Source organism: Lithobates pipiens, unplaced genomic scaffold, assembly GCF_037356315.1.
Source record: "Lithobates pipiens isolate NorthernLeopardFrog02 unplaced genomic scaffold, aLitPip1_a1.2 Scaffold_25, whole genome shotgun sequence".
In the NCBI taxonomy this organism is placed as follows: Eukaryota; Metazoa; Chordata; class Amphibia; order Anura; family Ranidae; genus Lithobates; species Lithobates pipiens.
The window spans coordinates 110498024-110510322 of record NW_027507787.1 but is presented as its reverse complement, the minus strand read 5'-3'; the positions used below and the strand labels follow the sequence as shown (position 1 = coordinate 110510322).

At 44.4% G+C, this 12299-nt stretch overlaps 3 pseudogenes; all 3 read left to right on the top strand.

Annotated features, from left to right (window-relative positions):
• Nucleotides 1-7000: 7000 nt before the first annotated feature.
• Nucleotides 7001-7119, top strand: LOC143932196 (5S ribosomal RNA; annotated as a pseudogene).
• A 108-nt stretch (nt 7120-7227) lies between these two features.
• Nucleotides 7228-7346, top strand: LOC143931657 (5S ribosomal RNA; annotated as a pseudogene).
• A 3079-nt stretch (nt 7347-10425) lies between these two features.
• LOC143931942 (5S ribosomal RNA) lies at nt 10426-10544 on the top strand (annotated as a pseudogene).
• The last annotated feature ends 1755 nt before the right edge of the window (nt 10545-12299 follow it).

Sequence of the window (12299 nt, the reverse complement as noted above, 5' to 3'; positions counted from 1 at the left end):
ACCAATATTTTGACTATAGCGCGGTCAGCTTGTGGTTAACCACTTCCCACCCACCATATAACAAAATTACATCTGAGAAGTGGTTTCATTATCCTGACTGGGCGACATATGACGTCCAACAGGATAAGAAGCGATCATGTGCCCGTGAGGGCATGCATCGCAGCGATCGGTGGTGTGGTGTGTCAGTTTGACATACCGCATCTTCGATCGAGCTAAAGAGCCTCTGACATATGTTCTTTACCACATGATCAGCTGTGTCCAATCACAACAAATGTTATATGACATGCTAGTAAATTTTTGGCAGACAACGGTCTGTTGTCAGATATTTGCATCGTATGTACACAAGCTCCTCGCACAAAAGTCCAAAGTACAAACAATCAATGCTCACCAAACATGACATTAGCAGAAGGTGCCCAAAGGGTGGCGCTCAAGAGCTGAAATTCCACGTAGTACATCACTGCATTCGTGTTTGTTGGCAGACAATTGTGTACAATCTTGTATGCAGGACAAGTTCACGGCACAAGCCTTTTTAGATAAAAGTCTGACGTTTTGTTGGCCAACAATCCGATCATGTGTACGAGGCTTAAGGCTTGGTAGACAGATGTGGCTCGCAGCAGGGGTCCAGTTATAGTCCATTCACACAGGAGCAACATGACTTTGAGCGAGACTTTGGGAGGCAACTTGGACACGACTTGAGTATGAATCACAGCACGACTTGAGGCAACTTATAAGGCAACTTGAAGTTGCTTCCAGGACTGGGAACTTTACCAGTGGTCAATCACATAATAATCAGCTCTGTCGGAGGGAGGGGTTTGCCTATTTTTACTTCCTGGAAAGTTGCTTCAGTTAAGACAGGGGATCAGACTTGGAGGCAACTTCTATTGAAATCAATGGGTACAAGTTGCCTAGAAGTCAGATTGAAGTAGTACAGGAACCTTTTCTGAAGTCGGAGCGACTTCAGTAGTGTACATTAAGGCTCGGTTCACACAGGGGGCGACACGGGGGGCGACACGACTTGCCGCGCCGCGACCTGACAAGTCGCCCCCGTTCTGTACTACAGAACTGTTCTAAGAGGAGCGACTCGAGTCGCTCCGACTTAGAAAAAAGGTTCCTGTACTACTTTTGGGCGACCTCGGGCGACTTGCATTGACTTCTATACAGAAGTCGTTTGCAAGTCGCCGCTGAGGTCGCGGCAGGTCACGGCACGGCAAGTCGTGTCACCCCCTGTGTGAACCGAGCCTAAGACAGCTCTCATTCACTTACATTGATTTTATCATGTTGTGCGACTTGAGGCAACTTGGGGCGACTTCAAGTCGGATCCAAAGTTGCTCCTGTGTGAATGGACTCTAAAGCCTCATACACACGATAGGTCTTTGTACAAACTTTCCCTTGGATTTTTGTACAAAGGGCGTCGGCCCTGAACTTGTTTTGCATACACACGGCAGGACTTTTTCAGCCAACTTTCACCAAATCATGTGGTTTTTCTGCTCTTTACCGCCACCTTTGGTCAACTTCTGTATTGTTGTCTGATCTTTTGCATTGGTTCTGAGCATGCCTGTTTGTACTTTGTACAAAAGTCCTATGGTTTTCTGTACACACGATCAGACTTTGCTCCATCGGACTTTTGTTGCCAGAAAGTTTGTCCGTTCGCACAGCCAACAAAAGTCCGATGAAAACCAAAAAAGTTTGTCCAATGGAGCGTACACACGGTCAGATGTTGCTCCAAAACAGCTAATTTGCATGTTTGTTGTCAAAAAGTCTGATCGTGTGTATGGGCCTTTAGAGTTGCCCTCTCATCCCTTTAAAACCAAACACATGTGAATTTTCACGGGTTCTGTGGCTGATTCAGGTGGTAATTAAACTCACTTGGTGCCTTATCTGCATTAAATTGGTTTCAGAACCTGTGTAATTCATATGTGTTTGGGTTTAAAGGGATGAGGTGGCAACTCTAGGTCCAGTGAGGACAAATTTTTACCTGAATTCTGCCCTGAAATGGAACCAAAGACGCACAGGACCCCTGTGCAAGTCGCTCCACAGCCACCGGAGATACGTGAACAGGCTCCATAGTAGAGTTGCCACCTCATCCCTTTAAACCTGAACACATATGAATTACACAGGTTCTGAGGCTAATTTCATGCCGATAAGGCACCAAGTGAGTTTAATTATCACCTTAATCAGCCACAGAAACTGTGCAATTAATATGTGTTCAAATTTACAGGGATGAGGTGGCAACCCTATTCCATAGAGAGTCGGTCACAATCTCCTGATATGCAAATTGGCAGTGGGGAAACCCGTTTCCAGTTCACACTAGTGTGAACCCAGTTTTATAGCTGTAAAGAGTGGGCCAACTCAATATTGAACGCTACAGACTAAGACTGGGATGCCATTAAAGTTCATGTGCGTGTAAAGGCAGGTGTCCCAATACTTTTGACAATATAGTATTTATATTATAAGACCTAGAAACAAATCTGGCAGAACATTGTGCTGGGTTATAGGGTTAACCTTAGCAACATCAATACCAGTAATGAATCAGATACTCACTCACTGAAGGTGGATTCTCACATTCAGTTTGTCTAAGGGTACAATGGCTACCTGACATCAAGAAGGTAAGACAATGTTAGATTTGGATCACAAACTGTATTTCCATGTACTATGGCTCATGCCTTTCAATAAAGTCTGCTTACCCTCCATCCAGCCACCACCATGGAACCAAACCAAGCTTTGTATATTATATCAAGTTATACCATTGCAGCATATAGTAAAAGTTCAAAGCTTTTGGCTTGCAACCTTGTCCCTGTATCAGCCTCTCCACTAGGGATGAGCTCAGGCGCGTTTGCATGGTCCACCTGCAGAGCCCGCCAGGAAGTCGGCGCAGCGCTTTGCTAATCACAGCCAGTGAGACATTGCCAGATCTCTGCCTCCGCACATTGGGTCAATGTCTCACTGCCTGTGATTAGTGCAGCGCTGCGCCGACTTCCTGGCAGGCTCTGCACGTGGACCGTGCGAACACGTCTGAGCTCATCCTTACTCTCCACATTGCCTACTCATTTGCAATTTATGGCCACAAAGTGGCATTCAGAGCTTCCGATCCCATTCAGATTTCAATAACTATCTCTGAAACAGTTGATTTTCCTCTACTAATTACTCATTGATGAAAACCTAAATAAAACAGCTTCAGCTCTGGACGATTTTACCCCCTTCCCGATCAGAGCAATAAAATCTGTGATTTTTATTGTGACTGTGACATTACGGCGGACACAATTTTGACACTACTTTGGGACCACTGGCATTTATACAGTGATCAGTACTATAAAAATGCACTGATTACTGTGTAAATGAGACTGGCAGGGAAGGGGTTAACCACTAGGCGGCAATGAATGGGTTAAGTGTGTCCTTGGGAGTGATTCTAAATGTGGGGGGGGGGGGCTACTACTCACATGACAGCGATCACTGCTCCCGATGACAAATTCCTTGTTTACATAGGCACTTCCCCATTCTGCCACTCCGTGACATGATCGCCAAGAGACCGGCGGACATCAAGTATGCCAGTTCCGTGGGCACGGTCATGCTGTGCGCGCTAGCCCAGCCCGTACAGTTAAAGGGGATGTGCAGGTACACCCATTTGCCCACTGCTGCCATTGTGCCGACGTATATCGGCTAGTAGTTAATGATGAAACTTCTACATTGCTACAGTCTAATGTACAATACTACGGTGCTGCTTGTAAATTTACTTTGGGGGAGAGTTTTGCCAAATGCTGTGTGTAACTAAATTATCTTCAGGCCTCCTTGACCCCTTTGTATCAGGATGTGTTATATATACACGTTAATGTATGTGATGTTTACCCCCCTTCATGACCAGGCCATTTTTTTGCGATATGGCACTGCGTTACTTTAACCCTTTCACCCCGAAGCCTATTTCTGACATTTGTTGCTTACATGTTAAAATCATTTTTTTTATGCTAGAAAATTACATGGTACCCCCAAACATCTATATATATATATATATATATATATATATATATATATATATATATATATATATATATATATATATACCATTTTTTAGTAGAGACCCTAGCGAATAAATTGGTTATTGTTGAAATTGTTTTGTTTTTGTCTCATGATGTGCGCCTTCAAACACAATTTTTTGGGGGGAAAAAATACACTTTTATGAAAAAAAAAACCCCATAAAGTTAGCCCAGTTTTTTTCTATAATGTGAAAGATGATGTTACGCCAAGTAAATAGATACCTAACATGTCATGCTTGTGAACATTACTGGAATGGCGACAAACTAAGGTACCTAATAAATCTGACGATTGTGGCAATACCTCATCTGTGATTTGAACACCATTTATATATGCGGCGGGACTTACGTATGCGTTTTCTTTGCTGCGCAAGCATGCAAAGACGGGAGGGGGTGCTTTAAAAAAAAAATCTAGGGATTTTACATCGGAGACCCCATCCAAACCAAATCTGGCTTTGTTCAGGTCTCAGCCTAGGCGGCGGACGTGCCGACTGGTGGCTCAAGTCTACCAGTGGGACAAGAAGAGCGGCGGGAGGAGGGTTGGATGTCCCCTCTCGAACGGCTTTTAGCCGCCTTTGGTTGTTATCACTAAAAAGCCAAATGCCCGTTCTAAAAAAAAAAAAGTAACCCCTTCAAGGCACGAACGCAAATTTGCATACAGTAAGAGCGACATCGTGCCCAAATATTGTCCTTTTCCTTTTTTCTTCCCACAAATAAAACTTTTTTGTGGTGGTATTTAATCACCTCTGTGTTTTTTGCTTTGTTATTTTTTTATTCATTTTTATTTTTTTTGCAATATAAACAAAAAAAAGACAATTTTGGGGGAAAAAAAATCGAATTTTCTGCTATAAAACATATCCAATAAAAAAAATGGAAAAAAATTAAAATTTTCTTCAGTAATTTAGGCCAATATGTATTCTGCTACATATTTTTGGTAAAAAAATAAATAAGTTAATGGTGGATAAATCGGACACTAAGTGCCACTTTTGACACTTTTTTTTTTTTAAGGACCAGTGGAATTAACCGTTTCCAGTCTACCTATGTAAACAAGGCAGATTGCCAATCTGTGAGGGAAAGATAGCGTTCTTGTGTTTCTGATCTCTTTCTTTGCCCAGTCACAGCAACCCCCCCAGTTGGAAAGCACCCCCTAGGGAACAAGTTTAACCCTTTTATCGCCCCTGATGTTAACCCCTTCCCCTCCACTGTCACTAGTACAGTGACAGTGCATATTTTTAGCACTGGTCTCCAAAAAATGTCAAAAGTGTCTGATCTGTCTGCCACAATGTCGCAGTCCCGCTAAAAATCACAGATCGCCACCATTACTAGTTAAAAAAAAATCAATAATAATTCCATAAAAATATCCCTTAGTTAGTTTGCTCAAACCAATCAATATACGTTTATTGGGATTTTTTTTACCAAAAATATGTAGAAGACATATTGGCCTAAACTGATGAAGAAATTAGATTTCTTACTTTTTTTTTTGGATATGTTTTATAGCAGAACGTAAAAAAAATAATATTGTCGTTTTTTTATTTTTTCAAAATTGTCGGTCTTTTTTTGTTTATAGCGCAAAAAATAAAAACCGCAGAGGTGATCAAATACCACCAAAAGAAAGTGAAAGTGAACCTTGCGGGGCTGAAGTGGTCAATGGTGATCAGTGCTAAAAATATGCCCTGTAACTGTACTAATGACACTGGCTGGGAAGGGGTTAACATCAAAGGGACGATCAAAGGGTTAAATGTGTTCCTAGGGCAGTGATGGCGAACCTTGGCACTCCAGATGTTTTGGAAGTACATTTCCCCATGATGCTCAACTACACTGTAGAGTGCATGAGCATCATGGGAAATTTAGTTCCAAAACATCTGGGGTGCCAAGGTTTGCCATCACTGGTCTAGGGAGTGCTTACTGTGTGGGGGAGGTGCTTGTACTGTGGGTCGCAGAGATCCATGTTCCTGTTTTGAGAAACACAGGATCACTGTCTTCCCTCCTCACAGAACGGCGCTCTGCCTGGTTTACATAGGTAGATCACCCTTCTGTCTCTCTTGGGAACAATCGTATCTCATCTGCTGGACCCACTGATTGCCTCCCTCTGTGTCCAATTACAGCGGAAATGGGGTTGTTGAGGGCACCTACAGGTACGTGATTCTGTGCAGAAGAGCCGCTTTGCCGCTGTATATATCGTACACAGTCATGATGGAACAGGAAGGTGCCATCCCCAAACTGTTCCTACAAAGTTGAGGGTATGAAATTGTCCAAAATGTCTTGGTATGCTGACACCTTAAGAGTTTCCTTCACTGGAACTAAGGGGCCAAGCCCAACCCCTGAAAAAGGACCCCAAACCATAACCCCCCCCCCTCCACCAAATGATTTGGACCAGTGCACAAAGCAGGGTCCATAACCACTTCAATACCGAGCACTTTCACCCCCTTCCTGCCCAGGCCATTTTTCAGCTTTCAGCGCTTAGCCATGTGAAATTGTTATAATTTTCTTTACACAGATAGAGCTTTCTCTTGGTGGCATTTAATCACTCCTGGTTTTTTTTTCCTAAAATAAATTTTAAAAAGGCAAAAAATGTTGAAAAAAAAAGTTTTTTTTTTAAGTTTCTGTCAGTAAATTTTGTAAATAAGTAATTTTTCTCCTTCACTGATGGGTGCTGATGAGGCTGCACTGATGAGGAGGCACGAATATGCCACACTTATGGACACTGATAGGTGGCATTGATATGTGGCAATGATGAGTACTGATGGGTGGCACTGGTGGGCACTGATTGTCGGCACTGATGGGCAGCAGTGATAGCCAGTATTGACTGGCATCACTATTGGCACTGGTGGGTATTAATGGGTGGCATTGATGGGCAGCACTGATAGCCAGCACTGACTGGCATCACTATTGGCCACTGATTGCTGGCACTGGTGGGCACTCAATTGGAATTGGGCACTGATTATCAGTGCCCTTATTACATACCTAGCAAGATCACCTACGGCCATATCACCCTGAATGCGCTCGATCTCGTCTGATCTCGGTTGCTAAGCAGGGTCGGGCCTGGTTAGTAAATGGATGGTAGGCCGCCTGGGAATACCAGGTGCCGTAGGCTTTTTTTAAATATGTTGTTGCCGTCGACGACCTGTTTTATTTTTCTGCTTGTTTGCCGAGGTGACCATCTTGGCGTTTGTCAAGAGGGTTGAGAGTGGCCAGCAAGATCGCCTACGGCCACATCATCCTGAATGCGCCCGATCTCGTCTGATCTTGGATGCTAAGCAGGGTCGGGCCTGGATAGTACCTGGATGGGAGACCGTCTGGGAATACCAAGTGCCGTAGGCTTTTTTTAAATATGTAGTTGCCGTCGACGACCTGTTTTATTTTTCTGCTTGTTTGCCGAGGTGACCTTCTTGGTGTTTTTCAAGAGGGTTGAGAGTGGCTAGCAGGATTGTTTATGGCCACATGACCCTGAATGCGCCTGATCTTGTCTAATCTTAGATGCTATGCAGGGTCGGGCCTGGTTAATACCTGGATGGGAGACCGCCTGCGAATACCCAGTGCCGTAGGCTTTTTTTTAATATGGTGTTGGCGTCGACGACCTGTTTTATTTTTCTGCTTGTTTGCCGAGGTGACCATCTTGGCGTTTGTCAAGAAAGAGAGACCTGGGAACCAGAGGAGCGAAGCGGAGATAGGGAAAGGGCCTACATGACAGTGTGGTAAGGGTACAGAAAGGGTTAATAAGTAAGGAGTTAGAAGGTGGGGGTGGCTAGAAAAGAACTGGAGGGGAGGAGATTGCAGTTAAGGAAAGGAAGGGGGAGGAGATAGAGCCTTCACTCCTGAGGTGAAGGAGAGGAAATTCCCGCCCACCCTCCCTGAATCTTGTAGGAGTTGTGTCTTGTGTTAATTTTATTGCCTTTCAGGTGTTCTGGAGGATTCGTTATGGCAGCATTCTTTTTTGTTTTCAAAAAGGTTTATTAAAGCGATAAATAGAAAACAGCGTCAGTAAAAAGGATCAAATGACATAGACATCATATGCAGTTGGATGACAAGATTATAATAAAATGGCGAACAGACCATAGGATTCTACAGTGGCATAGATCTTACATCCAATGAAAAATCGTAATAGAGGGAAAGCAAAAATAGTCAATGTCCTGACCTTCATATTTGTAATGTATAAGAATAGACAACACAAAGAAAGAAATGAGAAGTCTAGAAAGAAAGAAAAGAGAGAGAAGAAAAAAAACAAAAATAATAAAAATAGAATTTCTTTTATTAATTTTTTATTCCTTAGTTCTTTTTTTTTTTTTTCAGATAGGCAAGAGATAAAAAAAAAAAAATCGCCGGTGTGATCATTTTTGTAATCTAAATAGGAACCATGGGTTCCACTTTAGGTCATGTATATGAGTCGTGTCCTGCAAAGTATGGAAAATCTTTTCAGTCAGCATTACTTGATCAATGCGTGAGAGAACCTGAGATAAAGGGATCGAAGAGGACTTCCAATGTAACGCTATAGTCCATAGCATAGAAACAGAGATGGAATGGACGAGCCTCACTAGAGGTTTAGGGGTGTCCTGTGGGGTTTGGAAGAGAAGACCGTGGTGGTAAGTAAGGGACATCGCTCGACCAGCGAGCTTGTCTATCAATCTCAAAATCTCCTGCCAAACTGGCCGAATCCGGTCACATTCCCCAAAAATGTGAACAAAGGTGCCTTGGTGATTGCAACCTCTAAAACAGTTGGGGGATGTATGAACATAAATCTTGTGCAAACGTACCGGAGTGTAGTACCATCTAGTAATTACTTTAATAGCTGTTTCCCTAATTGTTAAGGATCTGGTGCATTTACACATGTTGTCCCATCCCTCCTCCCAGTCCACAACACCGGCCCCTAGTGCAAGTTCCTGTTCCCATTGTGATCTATACTTCAGAGTCTGAACCATTGTAAGTCCCTCTAGAGCTTTATAGATCAGGGAAATCAGGCCTTTTTGGCGTGGGAAGTTAAAACATAAATCCTCAAAGATGGTGAGTTGGACCTGGGACCGGAGTCTGTAATGGGAGAGAAAGAAGTGACGGATTTGCAGGTATCTGAAAAGTTCCCCGTCGGGGAGTTGGTGCTGGGTCTGTAATACTGCGAAGGGAATGAAATCAGAACCCGTAACGAAGTCCCTTAACTGAGTAAGCTTGCATTGAACCCACAATCTGAAAGACTCAGGATGGAGATAGGCTGGGGGGAACCTAGGATCGCCCAGGTAAGAGGCGCCCACAGAGCTCTCCGAAGTGAGGTTGTATTTGTGCTTGTAGCAATGCCACAGTTGCAGGCTGTCTGCTACCATAGTGTTAAGCGTGCATAAGGTTGAGTGAGGTCGATGGGTTGACCACATAAGGCCCTGGAGATAAAAGGGTGCTATCGAATCACTCTCAAAACGCACCCAAGGAACTCTGGAATTAGGGATCGACCATTGTGCTTGTTGCGTAAATCTGCAGGTAAGATAATACAACCAGATTTGAGGAACCCCTAGGCCTCCACTTCTCATAGAGCTGTATAGGACACCCTTGGCAAACCTGGGCGACCTATTATTCCAAATGAAACTGTTAAAATGGGACTGAAGGTTGAGGAGAAAAGATTTAGAAAGCCTAACCGGTAGGGAGCGAAACAGATATAGCTGCCTGGGAAGGATGACCATTTTTAGCGCAGTGATTCTCCCTATAAAGGGGATATGTAAAGAGAGCCAGCTTTTAATAGTATTTTTAAGCTTTCTAATCAATGGGGGATAATTAACCCCAAAGGTCACGAAAATTTCCGGGCAGCCCCACTCCCAGGTAGGGTATGTGGGAGGTGGCCCATGTAAAGGAGTAGTTTTGTTTAATAAGGGCTAAATCAGTGGGATCAAAACCTATGGGAAGGGCTACCGATTTGGAATGGCACCATTCTTTGCGGCGGTGGGGTGGTCTTGTATGGTGGTAACTGACCCAGGAGATAGAAGTGTGGGAGACTCATTAGGGGCATGGGCTCCCTTTGGTTACAGTTAACAAGGGTTAGCGGAGGATGGAAGGTGGACACTGCAGGTAGCGAGTTGTCTCCGGGCCGAAGTTATCACAGCCAGAGGCCTAGTACGTTAGCCAGGCCGCAGTGTAAAAGTGGTAAAATTTATGTGGGGAAGTGCTGTACAAGACCACCTGGTAAACTGATATTTTCTGAAGTTTGTTATTTATGGTTTGAAGTTTGATACATGTTTTATATATTTTATATATTTTAAATAAAAGGCTGCTATGGCCGGTTATACCCCAAAAAGAAAGTGTGGTCTCGTTTTTATAGTTACGTTGATAGGGGTATTGGGTGGGGTGTAACGAAGGTACAGCAGGTTGGTCAACAAGGAGGTACGTCTTATCTACACGGGTCATGTTGAGATTGGTCAGCAAGATCACCTACGGACACATCACCCTGAATGTGCCTGATATCGTCTGATCTCGGTTGCTAAGCAGGGTCGGGCCTGGTTAGTACATGGATGGTAGGCTGCCTGGGAATACCAGGTGCCGTAGGCTTTTTTTTTATATGTTGTTGGCATCGATGACCTGTTTTATTTTTCTGCTTGTTTGCCGAGGTGACCATCTTGGCGTTTGTCAAGAGGGTTGAGAGTGGCCAGCAAGATTGCCTACAGCCAAATCACCCTGAATGCGCCCAATCTCGTCTGATCTCGGATGCTAAGCAGGGTCGGGCCTGGGATCCAAGGAGAGCAACTGAAAGCAGGATAAGAAGCCAGGAGGGATGTCAGCAAGCCAGTCTTGAAACAAGCAGCAGGAGATGGTTCCTTGTGATGTGACCAACGCAAAGGCAAATAAAAAAGTGAGCAGGAAGACTTTAAATAGGCAGGTCAGACGAGCATCATCAGGAACAGCTGGTAACTGTGGAAAGAGAAGAGAACTGGCTATTAGCCGACAGCTGAGCGGCCAGCCCAGAGGAAGAAGGGCTAAGCCAACCTTGACATATATATGTATATATGTGTGTGTGTGTGTGTGTGTATATATATATATATATATATATATATATATATATATATATATATATATATATATATATATATATATATATATATATATTTATTTTTTGTTAAAATTTCAACAAGGTCTCAGTTCACCGCTCTTCTTTTTCACAAAGAAGAAACCAGCACCAGCAGGAGACGAGGACTTGCAGATGAAACCTCGAGAAAGTGCGTCAGCAACATACTCCTCCATGGCCTTATCCTCCAAGACCGACAAAGGGTAAACCCGGCCACGAGGAGGTATTGCATCAGGTTGAAGGTCAATTGCGCAATCATAAGGCCGGTGTGGAGGCAAACTACCAGCTTGACCTTTATCAAAGACATCGCCAAAATCACGGTACTCCTCTGGCAAGGAGGGGAGTGAAGCGGTGCACAGGACCTTGGATACCTTCAGGAAGCATGTCTCACTGCATTGTGGTGACCAGGAGAGAACCTCAGCACGGAGCCAATCAAAAGAGGGGTTGTGCCTCTGTAACCAGGGTTAACCACTAATCAGCGGAAATCTGGGTGAGGACTTGGAATTGGATTATCTCATGGTGAAGAGCCCCTACGGCCATAGACAACGGAATGGTCTCATGAGTCACATGGGCAGGCTGCAAAGGTCTCCCGTCAAGAGCCACAATGGCAAGTGGAGTCTCACGCAGCTGCAGCGAAATCGAGTGCTGCGAAACAAATGCAGCAGCATTAAACAGGCCTGCAGCCCCAGAGTCGATTAGAGCCTGTATCTCGATGGACGACTCAGCCCAAGAAAGGGTGACCAAGGTCTGTCCATGACAGGACCTCAAGGTTCGGGCGTTTCCTGGACGGGTAGGACGAGACCTCAAAAAGTTACCTGCCTGGCCACAATAAAGGCACAATCTCTCCCTCCTCCTAAAGGCTCTCTCATCCGCAGAGAGACGCGTAAAGCCCAGGTGCATGGGTTCATCTTCACTGACCAACTTGGTACCAGGAGGCATGGGAGGTGAGGGAGGCATGGGTGGGACTACAAAGCTCAGAGGCAAACGTACAGGAGGCTTCCGCAAGCGCTCCTTAAGAGAAAGTCTTTCTCTGAGTCTGGAGTTAATGAGAATGGCAAACGAGATCAAGCTCTCCAGCTCAGTGGGTATATCTCGGGCTTTTAAAGGAGGCCACAAACTGAGGGTAACTCAGGAAACAGGTTTTTGCGTCTCCCATAGAGGGTTAGCCCAGGCCAAAGGCTCTCTCAGAAAGAAAAGATATCACGAAACCTACTTTGCTTCTGTCCGTGGGAAAAGCCTGG